Raw genomic sequence first — 8798 nt, 5'->3', positions numbered from 1 at the left:
TGATTAGATGGAACGATCCCGTAAAGGCCCGTGAGTCTAGCATTTTTGAAGTAGAAAAGGGGAAAGGCTCCAGATTGTTGGATTGGGACTCTGCATGGAAAATGTTTGTCGGACTGACAGGCTAGGATTGGGCACTTCTCTGGGTTGCTCTTTGCTTATACAGGCAAAAAGTTATATTGCATTTCCACTGGCTACAGTTCATCTCTACATTCTAGCAAATATGTTAATTGAAGAGCTTTTCTCATTGTCATAGAAGATAATTGATAGATTCAAAACATATATATCTATTTTTGCTAATTTCTTCGTTGCTTAAATAGATGGTAATTTCTTTTAGAAAAGTAAGTAGGATGCGGCTGGTTATATAAAGAGAATTGTTGTACATGGATACCTTTATTTACTGTCGTTTGGAGTGAAGTAATAGCAAGTTCTAGAAATTAGAAGGATTTCGATGCTAATCCTGAGACACCAAAGGATTGCACTATTAGTAGGGGTCTGAATGTTAAGGAACCAAGTTGTTTTACGGAAGATAAGAATATTTATCTGTTTGTGATGATAGAATATCTTTTTGGGTTTGTAAGACACTAAGACTAGGGTGACAACTACATGTATCTGGATTAGGTTGATGTTTACCTAACGCCCATATACTCTGGGTTGTTCATGTTTCATGCAGGTTTATCTGTGAAGATTTGGGTTGTTAGTGATGTTCAAGTCCAATGGTATCCTGCATAAATGCACTGCTATGTTAGTTTTCTCAATCTAGATAGTTGCATGGGTGTAGTAACTTGTGTATAAGCAACAAAATATATTGCACTTCCACTGATCATAGTTCATCTCTACATTCTCAGCAGGTATGACATACCGCACTTCATGAAAAACTACTTACATAAACATATGTAAGGCACGCATACATTTCAGTTTTGACACATTTGGTTTGCAGCATGCTGATGTTGTTGATCATGGATGGATCCATTAGTACAATGAATGCCGCCATTGTGCTGCTCTCTTTAGCAATCTCACGGCTTCTCAGGGTTGAGTGAGGCAAAGAGCCATCGATGTGCAGCTCTTGCCTCTCTCCCACTGCACTATCCATCACAGAGCAGGTCAAACGCTCAGCCAGCATAACCATGTTAAGGAAGGGCACCATATATCTTTCCAATATTCAGTTAACAAAACTTTTCTTGCATAAATGTTGCTGGGTTGTTTCCGAGGTAAGATACGTACCTTGGATATGATACTCACTTTGTTGGGTCTCATGTACGAATATTATTTCTACAGGAACACATTTTCTTGTCCTGTGTGCACATTGATACATTGTCGGTCCCTGATTTTGGTGAACATTGATTATGTCTTCGCTTTTGTACTACTGCTTGTGTCATGTCAAGTTATAAATCGTCTCTGGGCCTAATCTATTATTTTACATTTTCAGATCAAAACAATTGTCTTCCGATTTATCCATTTGGGAATCAATTCTTGGAATTTCCTGCTGGAATTCCTTTGGTTTCCCTTTATTGTCTTCAGACCACTCATTCTCTGTCACCTCCGATGTTTGCTTCAAAAACAATAATCACATGCCAGCCTCTTATGGTGTGTCTTTTTCAACATTAATAATAAAACCTAATGTTCAACTTTTCTGTCTGATTAAATACTGCCTGTAATTTGCATTTTAGGTAAGAATTGCCTCATTCTTAGTTGATGCAGTTGCGCCTCACAGTGCCACATTTGCTGACTCCTCAGTTAACAGTTTGTTGTGTACTCTCAAAGAGTTTGATCTATCACTTACATTTGATGCTTAAGAAATTGTAAAGTGCAGTGCAACTAAGACCGCTTGCTCCGAGTAATCATTTTCAGCAGCAAGACTTCATGTAGAGGACCTACACTTTTGTGGATCACCATTGGAAAAGTGTACACTGCAGCAGTCTTAGATATACATACCGTTAAGTTTGTTCTTTTTTTTTGGCTGAATTTGATTCACAAAAGATAGAAAGATACCGCTTCCTTTCTAGATATACATAGCGTTAAGATTGTTCTTTTTTTGGCTGAATTTGATTACTTTTGAACAAGCCACCGTATGTAATGTATCTTCTATATAACCTGCTGCCACTTTCCCAAGTTTGCTCTGCTTCTAAATCCATGGTTTATCTTGCCTTACTGCTGCCTAATATGCATGTGTTACGTAGTATAAACAAGACAGTGAAAGGGGCGCCTCCCACATTGAGGGGTTGGGGCGCCACCATGTGGCGCCTCTTGGGAGGAACTTGGGCGTTGCCAGGTTGGCAAGCGCCCATTCCACTTGTTTTCTTGCTATTTTGTATAACACATACATAGCATGTAAAAAGTTGCACTACAAATTTTAAAAGAGCTAAATAAATGACGCTCAAATACAAAGAGATTAGGGCAACTGAAACACAAAACACTGGAAGGCACGAGATATAACCAGAATTGAATGTTGAATTCTTACAACTGCAGAAACATGCAGCATATATAGATGAGTATGTGTGATGAATTGAAGATATTCACCATATAAGCAGTACACTTCAGTATATGCCGGATTGCTGTAGTAGAGGATGTACCTAGAATCTGGATCATAGATTCATGTGTACCTGCAGAAAATAGGATAGGTGACATACCATTATACTGATAGAAATATAGATTGCAGTGTTTGATTATAAATTTAAATCTAAAATAAATTCATGAGGACGGTCAAGAATAGCCAATAGCCTAATGATGATCCCAGGGACAATCTCTACGAGAACAAAGCTAATATCCACCAAGATAGACAGCGAGAACCCTTGATATGGCCACAAGCTAGAATAGATGGGAGCCAACATATAGATGGGACCATACTGTCCCAAATTCTGGGCAAATAGCAAATGAAAGAGCAATACATACTGAGATAACAGGCTGAGAAGATACTTAGTATTCATTTGAGTTGGTCAGTTGCAACTATTACACATCAGGTCGGTATCATGCTGTTCGCCATTAGTATCGTACCTTTTGGTCTAGCCTGTTTACCCCAAGTGCAAAGCAAGAAAATTAGCATAATTCTAATCAGGCCACCAAGAAGATGATCATGCAGACATGCACACAGGTACTACAGTAAATATGTTGCTATACTGTTGTTCAGTTTTCTAAAACCCAAAGCAAAAATCTTGCAGGCTGAATAATTATGTCCTTAGAGCTTAAAATTCCTACCACAAAATACAGAGCATCTCTGAATACAACAAGACGCGACACTCCCTCCAACACTGCATGTTCATTAATAAGCATGTAGGATCGACACACTGAATTAAAATCTACGTTCTGCGGTACAATGTTGCAAAGAACATAGATGGGTATAAGAAGCCCACTGGATGGCCGGTGATGTGGTTGTGGGAGCGGCAGCGGCTGCTGGTCAGGTCAAATCGAACGTCATCCTCGGATACACAGAGCGCATCGGCCAGCTGGCCTAGGCAATTGATTGGTGGCGCAGTTGCCACAAGACGCGACACTCCCTCCAACGCTGCATGTTAATTAATAAGTTAGAGGTTGTCCAACTGAGGACTAATTGTCAGGCTACTGCAGTTGCACATGCGAGAGATAAATACATCAGTATTGATTCTATCTATGAAGTTATCATAAGCACATAGTTAGACAAATGGCTCAAATGATTCACTCCTAAAATCCCAAACTTTAGCCCTGAATTATAAAATTATAAAATTAATCATTATATTCCAGTCAGTCAATCAAGAAATTTTCCAGTATAGATTCAACTTTCACCATGCACTTAATTAACTTACCGCACCACCATGTTGTCCCATTAGCTCTTGCACTCGCCTCTGCCTGATGGCCTCTAACTCTGTGTCATGGTCAGCCTGCCAAGAAGAATCTCGGTTTCAACAGATGGATGTAGTAAAAATACCAGCATGGATAGAGTTAATGGCATATTTTAAGAGCGTAAATTTTACAGGAAACCCTACGTTTTCTGCAGTATTAAGGAAAAAATCCCGTGTTCCACACAATGCCTAAACCATTTCCCTTCCTCTGGTACCAACAGTAATATTTTGAAGATGGACATTTCATACGTTCTATATACTATAGACTATAAACCTAAAGTTAAAACATATGAGTGAACCCAGCTAGTTTAGATTCCACATGGGATTAAGCTTGCATACAAATTTCAATAGTATATACTTCGTCTGAAAGCCTTAAACTGAAGAGCTGATTCCTATGAAGAAATCTTTGAGCATCATCAGATGAAGTGCACTGGTGGCACAAATGCAAGACCTAAAAGTCTTGTTAACACAAAATAACACTACCAGATTCAAGTTGCTGCAATACATTTTTAGGGCAGCCAATTGGATTCCAGGAAGCAAAGCAATTCCAGGTCATGTTGTAACCATCAATTTGCCACCCCTTCACTCGCTTGAGAAAAATACATGCCAACAAGCAAACCAGTATGGCCCTCAAGGATAACTCAATGTCAAAATTAGCACGCCGACAAATCCTTGTATGCTCCGTACTCACTTCCTAATCGAAGTAGCAAGCAAAATCACAGTAGCTCAGAAACATCCACCGTTCTGTCTATACTGCGAGCACATAGCATGTGTACTACACAGTTTTTCTCACCCTACCAAACCAGTATCAGCTGAATCTGCCCGGGCTATCAGCCATCGGCCACAAGATTGTATCAATCACACCACGTCAACACGGGGAGGCGCATCATACGAGGCGAGATAGTGAACAAATCACAGATCGCCAGAAATACCTAAAAACTAAGGCCAAGAAGAATTGGAAAATTCAGACGAAATGATCATCCTCCACTCAGCCATGGCAGGGCCATACTTGTATCCCGTGGTGGTGGAGTAGCATAGGCGGCTGAGCAGGGAAAGGAGCACAACATACCAGCACGGCCGGCGATGACGAAGACACCACGAACTGCTCCGCCTCCTCGTCATTCTTTTGGCGCCACACGACGATGAAAGCACGGGCTGCTGGACCTCCTCGTCGCTCTCTCCGGCAGTGGTGCCACGCACCGAAGGCAGAAGACGACGATGGCGCCCACACGACCTGACTCGAGGGAGAAGCGGGTCTCGGGAGGGGCCCTTCCTCCGGTGGCGGCAGCGGATCTGGGATGGGAGGAGGCGGCGGCGGTGGATGAAGTATGCTCTAAACAAAGCAGAAATATGAGTGAAACAAGTCTTGATGGCATATAAGAAATCAATAAAAAAAGGATCATACCATCATGTACACCAAAGCGCATCGATCGCCCTTCTTAAACACTGAATATATCGACACAGATTAATCTCTGAAAATGCAGAACGCTTGTTCTGAAATATAGAGCTTATGTGGTGTTGCTTCATACAGGAATTGCTTGTATGCATTCCTAAATACTCCCTCCGCTGTGAAACATCGGTCATAAACATGTAGATAACCATTGTATAACCAGTGAAGGGGCTAAAATTCAGTAGCCCAAATTAGGATTACACTTGACCTTTTCTACAGAGAAACGTAGGTACTGTGGTAGCATATTCTTAGGTTCAGGCATTTTGACCATAGCAGGCTGTAGCAAATGCAAGATCATGCTCAGTAAAGCCATGTATAGATGTATGTTAGTTACATCAGCACATATGTAAATGCAGAGAATTAATTTACCAATAATGTCAACTGCTACCTTCTGCCTTTAATTGTAACTGAAAAAGTTCAAATATAAATCTCTGAAAGTATGGTTGTGATCAATCACCTGTTCTAGTGTCTTTTTCTTCTCAAACTTGAAAAAAGGCCATGTGATTTTGATCAACCTGTCCATCATAAAACCAAATATATCCACCTATCCTATCTTTAAAGCAAAAGAGCACCCTGCCCAATCCAATCCGCTACACAGAAAGGAATATACACTAAGTAAGAGCTTGGAAGAAGGAACAAATTAATTAGGTGGGGAACCATATCTTACAATAGGCCGAGTAAAAGGGTGTAGTCGTGTTTGATGCCATAGCAGGCAAGCGGACCACCACCGATGTGTGGTCCCATGACATGACCATGCTCTTCACATGCGGCACAGTCATCGCGCTGTCCTCGGTCTGCGGGGTTTCCCTCCTCGCCGTCGAGCCGATGGTATATATATATTGGTTAAAACACCATGAGAATATCAGTAAGTGGGCTTTGAGCCAAAGGAATTTTTCTCGCATCAATATCGGAAATCCACTGCCTGATTGCCTCTCTGTATTTATGTTTAGCATATTTGCTAGCCCTGAAATCTGTAGGGAAATTTTTAAGATGCGGACTATAACAGAAAAGTGTGAAGCACAATACAACATAATTAGCTCACCCCTTGGTATGATCTCTGGTCAGTGTCATAAACTGATCTTTAATTCCAAAGGCAAGTGCTTCTGCAAAAATCATCATTGAAGCAATCATATCAGAAATTCATAAAACTGATTTGTAGTGTGTACAGCAAGAACAAGGAAAAAGGAACATAATTGGGCATCCAGCAGCTGCTTTTAATTACCTTTTAAACACATTTCCATGAAGGGGTTAATACTGCCATCACATGGCATAAGCTTCATAACTACAAGTGTAATAACATGTCTATAAATTCAAACGTCGGTGGCCAAATACTTCGTGTAATACATGACTAAAACAAATATAGGATTTACTAATACATGACTAAAACAAACTTTCTTGTCTCTGTGTAACAATCACTCGGGAAAAATTTGAAATCCAAATGTATAAAGTCGAACACATCATTGGAAGAAAAATCTCAAATTCAACTATATACAACGGTTTTGAGTGGCTTCCACACTAAACATCACCAACTATTTCACCCACTTAACCTCCAGAATAATAACAGGCACACATGTGTACAAACAAGTTGGGCAGGAACTACTTGAGGATAAAAATAATGCAGAGAAATAGGAGTGAAGAAACCGATCATATACCTTTGTATTCACTTACTCGATTCTCCCAGAAATCTTCTAAGGCTGAAGCTCTTCTACCTGAACCAGAACCATTAAGCCTGCAAACCAATCAACAATACAAGAGGTAGTGTCCATCCATGATACATACATGAACATTTAGTAACTCACATCTTGATACGTAATGTAACTTGAGCAAAGAAGAAACAAGAGGTTCTGAAGGGTGCTCACTGTACCTGCTAATCATAAAGTTTGCACAAACAAAGGCATAACTGGTAGCATCCTTCTCAACAACCAAAAACAACAACCCCAGCAGCACAATTGGTACCATTAGCAGCTAAGGTGAGGGTTGCAACAAGGATGGTCTAGATGAGTCAAAATGTAACATTGTTCAGCATAGGGGCTAGCATCTTAGCTAGCAAAATTAGACATGACCAAATAATGAAACCAATGAACTGTAATCCCATCTAAGTTAGCAATAAAAATAGTTACAGAACATTCCCAATCCCCCCTCATTCTTCTTCTAGATTGATATCTCTGCAACCTTCTTTGGCGAAAGATCTATAGAAACGAGGAGGTGGATCAAGTCTCCCCCACCTCAGGCAACCTAGAGGCGCTGCAACACCACCCATTCTGCACATGAATGTAAATAGAGAGGAGGATGGCTAATCTATTCAAAGCTCTATCCGATGAACAAATTTCGCTAATACACCAAAGACAGTCTCACTGAAGGTCTTAGTTCCTTGCGTTATCACCGATTTCCTCAAAAAAAATGTACCACAAAAGACAAATTTAACAACCATATCTCATTGGCTAATCTCCATATTTACCCATTTCCGCTTTGCATCAGTAAGAAACAAGAGAAGACGAGGCGCTAGCATACCTGCAGAGACGCCGTTTTGAAGCGCCGCAGTAGAAGAAGCGGTGGGCCTTGCGCCATTCCCGCTGAAGCAGCCCACATCCGACGCTTTCACCACCATCGCCACCTGCTGCGACTGCTGCTACCCTCGTCTCCCTCGGCGACGGCTTTCCGGCCTACGACAACCGCACCGGCGGCCTCGCCTTCCGCGCTGACACCTACGGCCGCGGCCACGGCGGGGGCGCTGCCTCCCCGGGCGAGCTGGCGCTGCTCGGCCCCGCCGGCGAGCCCCTTCTCACCGTGATGAGGCTCCGCCCACCTGCTAGCATGGGGCACGGCCGACGAGAAGGGCGGGTCGACGGCGGCGCGAGGCTAAAGGAGTTGCTGCTCCTTGCTCGAGCAGCGGAGGTGCATCGGACGCGGGGGCGGCGGCGGGAAACCTAGAGGTGGAGAAAGCGCAAGAAGGGCTCGGACGGCTTGGAGTGCCCCAATTAACTTTCCTTTTGTTTTTTTCTCTTAAGACATCTCCCGCCATTGGCCCCCCAGAACGCATAAAAATCGCTCCCTGGAAACGAGCCGGCAATACAATCGGTGCTGGGGTGGTTTTACGCCCAGTCGTCGCCCCAGCTTGCCCCCAGGCATCGAAATTGGCCCATTTTGCAGCCCAATTTCGGCGAATAAAGGACCCATATGGGTAAGAATAGACCCATATTCGGCGTGGTTTCGCCGTGTCTCGGCGTTCAATTATCAACACAATTATTTCTTATCACATATTTCATCACAGAAAAATCAAATATTTCAACAAAATAGTACAACAACAAATAGTTCAATACAAATTATATAGTTCAACAAATAAAAACTCGTATTTCATCACACGGCGTCCCTCTTGAGCCTTCATAGGTGCTCAATCAGATCTTTCTGCAGTTGATGATGCACCTGTGGGTCTCGGATCTCCTGACGCATACTGAGATAGGCAGTCCAAGTTGCCGGTAGCTGGTGATCAACTTCGGCTAGAGGACCCTGCCTGTAGTATGGTTCAGTGTCAAACA

At 42.3% G+C, this 8798-nt stretch overlaps 1 long non-coding RNA gene across 10 annotated transcripts; it reads right to left on the bottom strand.

Moving 5' to 3' along the window:
- Positions 1-2329: 2329 nt before the first annotated feature.
- Positions 2330-8226, bottom strand: LOC119355209. 10 transcript variants are annotated; one of them, XR_005171503.1, is made up of 9 exons: positions 6915-8226; positions 6485-6544; positions 6305-6365; positions 5930-6233; positions 5218-5852; positions 4882-5145; positions 3777-3851; positions 3348-3499; positions 2330-2600 (listed from the first exon to the last, which is right to left on the bottom strand). It is a non-coding gene; the product is annotated as an uncharacterized LOC119355209 (long non-coding RNA). The 10 variants fall into 10 exon arrangements; XR_005171508.1 differs by lacking the exon at positions 2330-2600 and adding an exon at positions 2607-3004; XR_005171504.1 differs by lacking the exon at positions 2330-2600 and having other exon boundaries at positions 2607-3499; positions 5218-5539; positions 5720-5852.
- Positions 8227-8798: the final 572 nt, after the last annotated feature.

The sequence above is a fragment of the Triticum dicoccoides genome, chromosome 2A (assembly GCF_002162155.2).
Source record: "Triticum dicoccoides isolate Atlit2015 ecotype Zavitan chromosome 2A, WEW_v2.0, whole genome shotgun sequence".
Classification (NCBI taxonomy): Eukaryota; Viridiplantae; Streptophyta; class Magnoliopsida; order Poales; family Poaceae; genus Triticum; species Triticum dicoccoides.
The sequence above is the reverse complement of the archived record's forward strand: the minus strand, read 5'-3'. Positions and strand labels throughout refer to the sequence as shown.